We start from the raw sequence: 9,280 nt of genomic DNA, 5'->3' as shown, positions 1-9,280 counted from the left end.
TTTCAGCCCCCTGCCCCCATATTTCCAGAGATAGGGAGGAGCTGAAGGTTGAGTTGATCACCAGTGACCAATGATTTAATGAATCTTGCCTATGTGGCCATCGTGGTGGCTCCTGTCTGAAATCCCAGCACTGTGGGAGGCCAAGGCAGGAAGATTGCTTGAGGTCAGGAGTTTGAGACCAGCCTGGGCAACATAGTGAGAATTCATCTCTACAAATAAAAAAATTAGCCAGGCATGGTAATGCATGCCTATGGTCCAGCTACTCAGGAGGTGGAGATGAGAGGATCACTTGAGTCCAGGAGATCAAGGCTGCAGCAAACTACGATTGCACCACTGCATGCCAGCCTTGGTGACAGAGCTAGACCCTGTCTCTATTTTTTTTTTTGAGACAGAATCCCGTTCTGTCACCCAGGCTGGAGTGCAGTGGCACGATCTCAGCTCACTGCAACCTCTGCCTCCCGGGTTCAAGCAATTCTCCTGCCTCAGCCTCCCAAGTAGCTGGGATTACAGGCGTGTGCCACCACGCCTGTCTAACTTTTTTTATTTTTAGTAGAGATGGGGTTTCACTGTGTTAGCCAGGATGGTCTTGATCTCCTGACCTCATGATCCGCCTGCCTTGGCCTCCCAAAGTATGAACCCAGAAGGCGGAGCTTGCAGTGAGCAGAGATTGCGCCACTGCACTCTAACCTGAGTGACAGAGTGAGACTCCATCTCAAAAAAAAAAAAAATCTTTGTAGCTATCTATTTAGGAATAAAATGGGAGAGGCAGGTTTGCATGATCCAGTTTCCAGCTTGACTTTTGCTTTTGGCTTAGTGAGTTGGTGGTCCTGAGATTTATTTTCCTTTCACAGTCATTATTCAGGGAAGAGGGTAGGGTCTTGATATTCAAAATTTCTTGGGTGATAAATCTACCAGGGTTTGGATGAGGCCAGACATTGCTCTTTCAGTATCTCAAACCCAGAAAGATGAGTTACTGACATTGAATATGTGAAAGGAAAACAGTTCTGTTTAATTTCTTGAATTTCATCTAAAACAGTTCTGGTTTTGTTTTGTTTTGTTTTGTTTTGAGACAGAGTCTTGCTCTGTTGCCCAGGCTGGAGTGCAATGGCACCATCTCAGTTCATTGCAACCTCTACCTCCTGGTTCAAGTGATTCTCCTGCCTCAGCCTTCTGAGTAGCTAGGATTACAGGCATGCACCACCACACCTGGCTAATTTTTGTATTTGTAGTAGAGATGGGGTTTCACCATGTTGGCCAGGCTGGTCTCCAACTCCTGGCCTCATGCAATCCACCTACCTTGGCCTCCTAAAGTGCTGGTATTATAGGCACGAGCCACCATGCCTGGGCAAAACAGTGCTGCTGAATTTCACCCTGACAGCATAAATGAAAAACTTGTCTTCACAGGTAAAGGACAAAGGACAGAACTAAAAGTCATCCCTCTGTGCACTGGAGACAAAAGCATATCTGACTGCTTCCTGTACTCTATGTTTATTTATCTCATGAAAAAATGCAGATTCACTGAGCTCAAGATAAATGCATAATTGACTATTTCTCCACCCTTTTCTTTCCACATGTAAAATGTGGATTCTGTAAACGCTGATCAAAGACTCAAAGGAACACGATCACTTGGCGCTTCAATTTGTTCTCCCTCCCCACTTGTTTTTTTATTTTGCCTTCCCCTACTACTCACTTTCTTTCCCTTTATTTATTTGTTTATTTAAGACCGAGTCTTGCTCTGTTGCCCAGGCTGCAGTGCAGTGGTGTGATCTCGGCTCACTGCAACCTCTGCCTCCTGGGTTAAAGCAATTCTCCTGCCTCAGCCTCCCGAGTAGCTGAGATTACAGGCATGTGCCACCACACCCAGCTAATTTTTGTATTTTTGGTAGAGACGGGGTTTCACCATGTTGGCAAGGCTGATATCAAACTCCTGACCTCAGGTGATCCGCCTGCCTAGGCCTCCCAAAGTGCTGGAATTACAGGCATGAGCCACCCAGCCCGGCCTCTTTTTCCCTTTAAATATTGAAGTCCCCAGACCGTCTTTGGAAAAAAAAAAGCATGCATCATATTTCCTGTGGTTTTTATTTCTTTTTTCCTCCCACTGCATCCTCAACTTTCACAAAATGACCTCTAAAAATGACTGAGACACTCTTCAGTAATTTTCTTTGATTTACAAATGCTTACCAAATTCAGATGCTTGAATTGAGCAAAACACAACAGCTAAAACAAAGATATCAGAAAAATGTTGAATGGCTGGCCAGGTATGGCAGCTCATGCCTGTAACCTCAGCACTTTGGGAGGCCAAGGCTGGAGGATCACCTGAGGTCAGGAGTTTGAGACCAGCCTGGCCAACATGGTGAAACCCCGTCTCTACTGAAAATACAAAAATTATCCAGTTGTGGTGGTGAGCACCTGTAATCCCAGCTTCTTATTAGGCTGAGGCAGGAGAATTGCTTGAACCTGGGAGGTGGAGGTTGCAGTGAGCTGAGATTGTACCACTGCACTCCAGCCTGGGCAACAGCGTGAGACTCTGTCTCAAAAAAAAAAAAAAAAAGAAAGAAAGAAAGAAAGAAAGAAAAAAGAAAAATGTTGGATAGTATCTGTGTCTCTGAAAAAGAAACAGATCAGGCCAGGCACGGTGGCTCACTCCTGTAATCTCAGCACTTTGGGAGGCCAAGGCAGGCGGATCATGAGGTCAGGAGATCGAGATTATCCTGGGTAACACGGTGAAACCCCGTCTCTACTAAAAATACAAAAAAATTAGCCAGGCGTGGTGGTGGGCACCTGTAGTCCCAGCTACTCGGGAGGCTGAGGCAGGAGAATGGCGTGAACCCGGGAGGCGGAGCTTGCAATGAGCCGAGATTGTGCCACTGCACCCCAGCCTGGGCGACAGAGCAAGATTCTGTCCCTCAAAAAAAAAAAAAGAAACAGGTCATGATGCTGATGAGTAAGATCTAAGAGTCTATGAGTAAGACCTACAGAAATAAGCAGATGCCGGCTGGGTGCAGTGGCTCACGCCTGTAATCCCAGCACTTTGGGAGGCCAAGGCTGGTGGATCACTGGAGGTCAGGAGTCCAAGACCGGCCTGGCCAAAATGGCAAAACCCCTTCTCTATTAAAAATATAAAAATTAGCCAGGCGTGCTGGCATGTACCTATAGTCCCAGCTATGAGGGAGGCTGAGGCAGGAGGATCGCTTGAACCTGGGAGGCAGAGGTTGCAGTGAGCTGAGATCATGCCACTGCACTCCAGCCTAGGCAACAGAGCAAGGCTCCATCTCAAAAAAAAAGAAGATGCCAAATGATTCCTAATTCCTAAGACCTCTTTGTGATATTTTTAAAAATGTAATAAAATATGTTTCCAGCAATTTGGGAGGCCAAGGCAGGCAAATCACCTGAGATCAGGAGTTCAAGACCAGCCTGGTCAACATGGTGAAACCCCGTCTCTACCACAAATACAAAAATTATTATCTGGGCCTGGTGGTGCACGCCTGTAATCCCAGCTACTCAGGAGGCTGTGGCATGAGAATCGCCTGAACCCAATAGGCAGAGGTTGTGGTGAGCTGAGATCACGCCATTGCACTCCAGCCCGGACAATAAGAGTGAAACTCCGTCTCAAAGAAAAGAGAAGAAGAAAAAAGAAAGAAAGAAAAGAAAGAGGATGTGTCTCTTCTTTTCAGCAGCTGCAAAGTGGTAGACACCATTCCATGTCATACAATTGGTTCAAAGAATCTTATCTGAATAAGGTGTGTAATTGAAATACTCATGAAACTTGTTCTGTTTTCTGTTACTAAAAACTGTCCTTGGGAACAAGATACTGAAACATGCAGGATATGGATGAATCTCAAAAACATGCTGTGTGGAAGAAGCCAGACCCAAAAGAGCATCCCGCATTATTCTATTGATGTGAAATTCTGGAAACACCAAATCTAATCCATAGTGACACAGAGCAGATCAGTGGTTGCCTGGGTTGGGGTGGAGGATGGATTGACTAGGAGGGGTCAGGGGAAACTCCCTGGAGTAATGGGAAAGTCGTTTTTTTTTGAGTCGGAGTCTTGCTTTATCGCCCAGGCTGGAGTGTAGTGGCGTGATCTCTTCTCACTGCCACCTCTGCCTCCCAGGTTCAAGCTATTCTCCTGCCTCAGCCTCCCAAGTAGCTGGGATTACAGGCGCACACCACCATGCCCAGATAATTTTTGTATTTTTAGTAGAGACAGGGTTTCTCCACGTTGGTCAGGCTGGTCTCGAACTCCCGACCTCAGGTGATCTGCCCGCCTCAGCCTCCCAAATTGCTGGGATTACAGGCTTGAGCCACCGAGCCCTGCCTTTGTTTTTTGTTTTCAGACAGGTTCTCATTGTGTTGCTCAGGCTGGAGTGCAATGGTGCTGCCTCAACTCACTACAGCTTTCCTGACCTGGGCCCAAGTGATCCTTCCACCTCAGCCTCCCAAGTAGCTGGGACTACAGGCCTTTGACAACACACTTGGCTAAATTTTAAAATATTATTTGTAGAGATGATATATCACTATATTGCCCAAGCTGGTCTGGAACTCCTGGGGTCAAGCGATGCTTCCACCTTGCCTTCTCTAAGTGTCAGGAGTACAGGAGTGAGCCATTGCTCCTGGCCTTATTTTTTATTTATTTATTTTTTTTTGTGACAGCGTCTTCCTCTGTCACTCTGGCTAGTGTGCAGTATTGCAGTCATAGCTCACTGCTGCCTCTGACTCCTGGCTCAAGTGATTCTCTTGCCTCAGCCCCCTGAGAAACTGGGACCACAGGTAGATGCCACCATGCCTGGCTAATTTTTTTAATTTTTTTTTTTGAGATGGAGTTTTGCTCTTGTCACCTAGGCTGGAGTGCATCGATGTGACCTCAGTTCACCGCAACCTCTGCCTCCCGGGTTCAAGCGATTCTCCTGCCTCAGCCTCCCAATTAGCTGAGATTACAGGCATGGGCCACCACGCCTGGCTAATTTTGTATTTTTAGTAGAGACGGGGTTTCTCCATGTTGGTCAGGCTGGTCTCAATCAACATGGATATCCGCCCATGGAGATCTGCGATCAACCTCAGGTGATCCGCCCGCCTCGGCCTCCCAAAGCGCTGGGATTACAGGTGTGAGCCACTACGTCTGGCTGTTTTTAACAAATTTTGTAGCCGGGTATATTCATGTTGCCCAGGCTGTCCTGGAACTCCTGGCCTCACGCAGTCCTCCCGATTCAGCCTCCCAAAGTTGAGATTACAGGCATGAGCCACTGCACCTGAGCAGAAAGTTCTATATCTTGATAGTGGCAGTGGGTATTCAGATATATCCATTTGCTAAGCCTCATCAAACTGTACAAAGTGAGACCCTGTCTCAAAACAATCTATACGCTTAAAATGAGTGCATTTTATTGTATGTAAACTTCAGTAAAGCTTATTTTAAATAATAAAACAACTGTCCATGGAAATATTTATACAAAGAAGAGGGGGTCTTTGAAGACACTCAGAATTCAGAGATTATTTTTAGATCTTGCCAAAAAAAAAAACTCCAAACCAAGAAGACTTTAACCTTGAAAACCACACAGGAGGGGGGCTGAGGCGGGAGAATTGGAAATGCCTGTTATTCTAATTGGAAGTTGTGCTTGATAATTGTTGTCATGGTATCGATATTAAAATATTAAAGTAGCAATTAAAATATCAAGTGACATCTCTGTAGATATAAGGATATAAACACTTGTATTTATATATATATAGGCCGAAGGTGGTGGCTCACACCTGTAATCCAGGCACTTTGAGAGGCAGAGATGGGAAGATCACTTGAGGTCAGGAGTTCAAGACCAGCCTGGTCAATACAGCAACACCCCATCTCTATTAAAAAAAAATCTGACCTGGTGCAGTGGCTCACATCGGTACACCCGGCACTTTGGGAGGCCAAGGCAGGCAGATCACGAGGTCAGGAGATTGAGGCCATCCTGGCTAACACGGTGAAACCTCGTCTCTACTAAAAAATACAAAAAATTAGCCATGCATGGTGACACACGCCTGTAGTCCCAACTACTCGAGAGGCTGAGGCAGGGAGGTGGAGGTTGCAGTAAGCCGACATTGTGCCACTGCACACCAACCTGGGTGACAGAGCAAGACTTCGTCCTAAAAATGAATAATAAAAATTAAAAAAAAAAGTTTAAAAAAAAATCTACACATTTCATATATATATGTGTATGTGTGTATACATATATATGATGAAAATTGACAGTTCCCTTTTCTCTATATATATGAGTGTATTAAAAAAACCCGTGACTCTGTCAATTCCTTCTTCAAACATAAATTTGAAAGTCTTTCAGGCTGGACACGGTGGCTCATGCCTGTAATCTCAACACTTTGGGAGCCTGAGCTGGGAGGATTGCTTGAGGCCAGCAGTTCAAGGCCAGCCTAGGCAACATAGTGAAACCCTGAATACAAACTTTTTTTTTTTTTGAGACAGACTTTCATTCTTGTTGCCCAGGCTGGAGTGCAATGGTGAGATCTTGGCTCACTCCAACTTCCGCCTCCTTGGTTCAAGTGGTTCTCCGGCCTCAGCCTCCCGAGTAGCTGGGTTTACAGGCGTGCACCACCATGTCTGGCTAATTTTGCATTTTCAGTAGAAATGAGGGTTTCTCCATGTTGGTCAGGCTGGTCTCAAACTCCCAACCTCAGGTGATCCACCTGCCTCAGCCTCCCAAAATGCTGGGATTACAGGCATGAGCCACCATGCCCAGACTAAAAAATGTTTTTTTTTTTTTTTGAGATGGAGTCTTGCTCCCTTCTCGCAGGCTGGAGTGCAGTGCTGTGATCTCAGCTCACTGCAACCTCCAGCTCCCAGGTTCAAGCAATTCTCCTTCCTCAGCCTCCCCATTAGCTGGGATTACAGGTGTGCACCACCACACTTGGCTAATTTTTGTATTTTTAGTGGAGATGGGCTTTTGCCATGTTGGCCAGGCTGGTCTTGAACTCCTGACCTTAGGTGATCCACCTGCCTTGGCCTCCCAAAGTGGTAGGATTACAGGTGTGAGCCACCACACCTGGCCAACAAAATGTTGTAAAAATTAGCTGGGCATAGGGTCGGGCATGAAGGCTTACACCTGTAATCCCAGCACTTTGGGAGGCCGAGGCAGGCAGATCACCTGAGGTCAGTTCAAGACCAGCCTGGCCAACATAGTGAAACCCCGTCTCTACTAAAAATACAAAAATTAGCCAGGCATGGTGATGCACCTGTAATTCCAGCTATTCAGGAAGCTGAGGAAAGAGAATCGCTTGAACCTGGGAGGCGGAGGTTGCAGTGAGCTGAGATTGTTCCAATGTACTCCAGCCTGGGCGACAGAGTGAGACTCCGTCTCAAAAAAAAAATACATAAATAAATTTTTTTTAAAAAAATTAGCTGGGTGTGATGGCATGTGTCTGTAGTCCCAGCTACTTGGGAGGCTAAGGCAGGAGGATCACCTGAGCCCAGGTGGTCGAGGCTACAGTAAACTGTGATGCAGCCTGGGTGACAGTGCAAGACACTTTCTCAAGAAAAAAAAGCCTTTGCCAGGTGGTATGGCAGAGTGATTCAGAGTGACAGCATAAACACTTGGAAACAGATTGATTAGGTCAAATTCCCAGTTCTGCATCTTACTAGCTCTGTGGTGTTAGAAAAGTTACTGAACCTTCATGTGTCTCAGTTTCCACATTTGAGAAATGGTAGTAATAATAGTCCCTATCCTGTGGTTTGGTTATGGTTTGTTTGGCCCCACCAAGTGTTGTGTTGAAATTTGATTCCCCACTGGGCCCAGTGGCTCACGCCTGTAATCCCAGCACTTTGGGAGGCCAAGGCAGGCGAATCACCTGAGGTCAGGAGTTTGAGACCAGCCTCAACATGAACAAACCCCGTTTCTACTAAAAATACAAAATTAGCCGGGCATGCATGCCTGTAATCCCAGCTACTCGGGAGGCTGAGGCAGGAGAATTGCTTGAAACTGGGAGGCGAAGGTTGTGATGAGCCAAGATGGCGCCATTGCACTCCAGTTGGGGCAACAAGAGCGAAACTCTGTCTCAAAAAAAAAAAAAAAAAAAAGAAAAAGAAAAAGAAATTTGATTCTCAATGTTGGAAGTGGGGCCTTGTGGGAGGTGTTTAGGTCATAGGGGCAGGTCCCTCATGAATGGCATGGTGCCATTCTCGTGGCAATTAGTGATTCTCACTCTTTTTTCTTTTCTTTTCTTTTTTTAATTTTTTGAGACAGAGTCTTGCTCTGTTCCCCCAGGCTGGAGTGCAGTGGTGTGATCTTGGCTCACTGTGACCTCCACCTCCCGGGTTCAAATGATTCTCCTGCTTCAGCTTCTCTAGTAGCTGGGATTACAGGCACCTGCCACCATGCCTGGCTAAGTTTTGTATTTTTAGTAGAGATGGTGTTTTACCTCAGTTGGCCAGACTGGTCTTGAACTCCTGACCTCAGGTGATCTGCCCACCTCAGCCTCCCAAAGTGCTGGGATTATAGGCGTGAGCCACTGCCCCTGGCCTGAATTACTGATTTTTACATACTGTATAAACGTCTGCATCCTACTTTTTCTTACTTTTGTTAAATTTGGCCTAAAGCTGCCTCATAAACAGTGAACTGTATTCTAATTTAAGCATGTCAAGATTTCACTAATGAAATATAAAAGTAAAATTTAAAAAAAGAAAATATGAAAATAAAAAAACCATGTAAACATTTGGGAGAGAGCCTTTAGGCCTTGTCAGTTCCCAGAATGTACTTATTTTCACTATGCTGGGGACTCCATTTCCAGTATTGAGGTCCATTTTCAGAAGGTGGATTTGGTGAGCATGAAAAAAGGGGGTGGGGGAGTAATCATACAAACAATTGTGTCCAGGCCAGGTTCCTAGGACATGAGGGCTCCCTCTGTATGGCAGAGGCACCTGACATCCGTAACTGTTGTGCACCCTGCGAATGACTTTATGGTCTAAGAATGTATGTTTAGAGCCCCAGCTAAGGAATCAGGAGTGGCAAGATCCTGGAAGGATGCCAATCTATGAAACCCTGAGTCAAGAGGTCAAGCTGGGCACTTGTTTTCCTTTTTCTTTTTTTTTTGTGGGAGTTTCACTCTTGTTGCCCAGGCTGGAGTACAATGGCGTGATCTCGGCTCACTGCAATCTCCGGTTCAGGTGATTCTCTCACCTCAGCCTTCCCGAGTAGCTGGGATTACAGACATGTGCCACCATGCCCAGCTAAATATGGAGATGCGGTTTCTCCATATTGGTCAGGCTGCTCTCGAACTCCCAACCTCAGGTGATCTGCC

This window comes from Pan paniscus, chromosome 6, assembly GCF_029289425.2.
Source record: "Pan paniscus chromosome 6, NHGRI_mPanPan1-v2.0_pri, whole genome shotgun sequence".
Taxonomy (NCBI): domain Eukaryota; kingdom Metazoa; phylum Chordata; class Mammalia; order Primates; family Hominidae; genus Pan; species Pan paniscus.
This window is presented reverse-complemented; position numbering follows the sequence as displayed.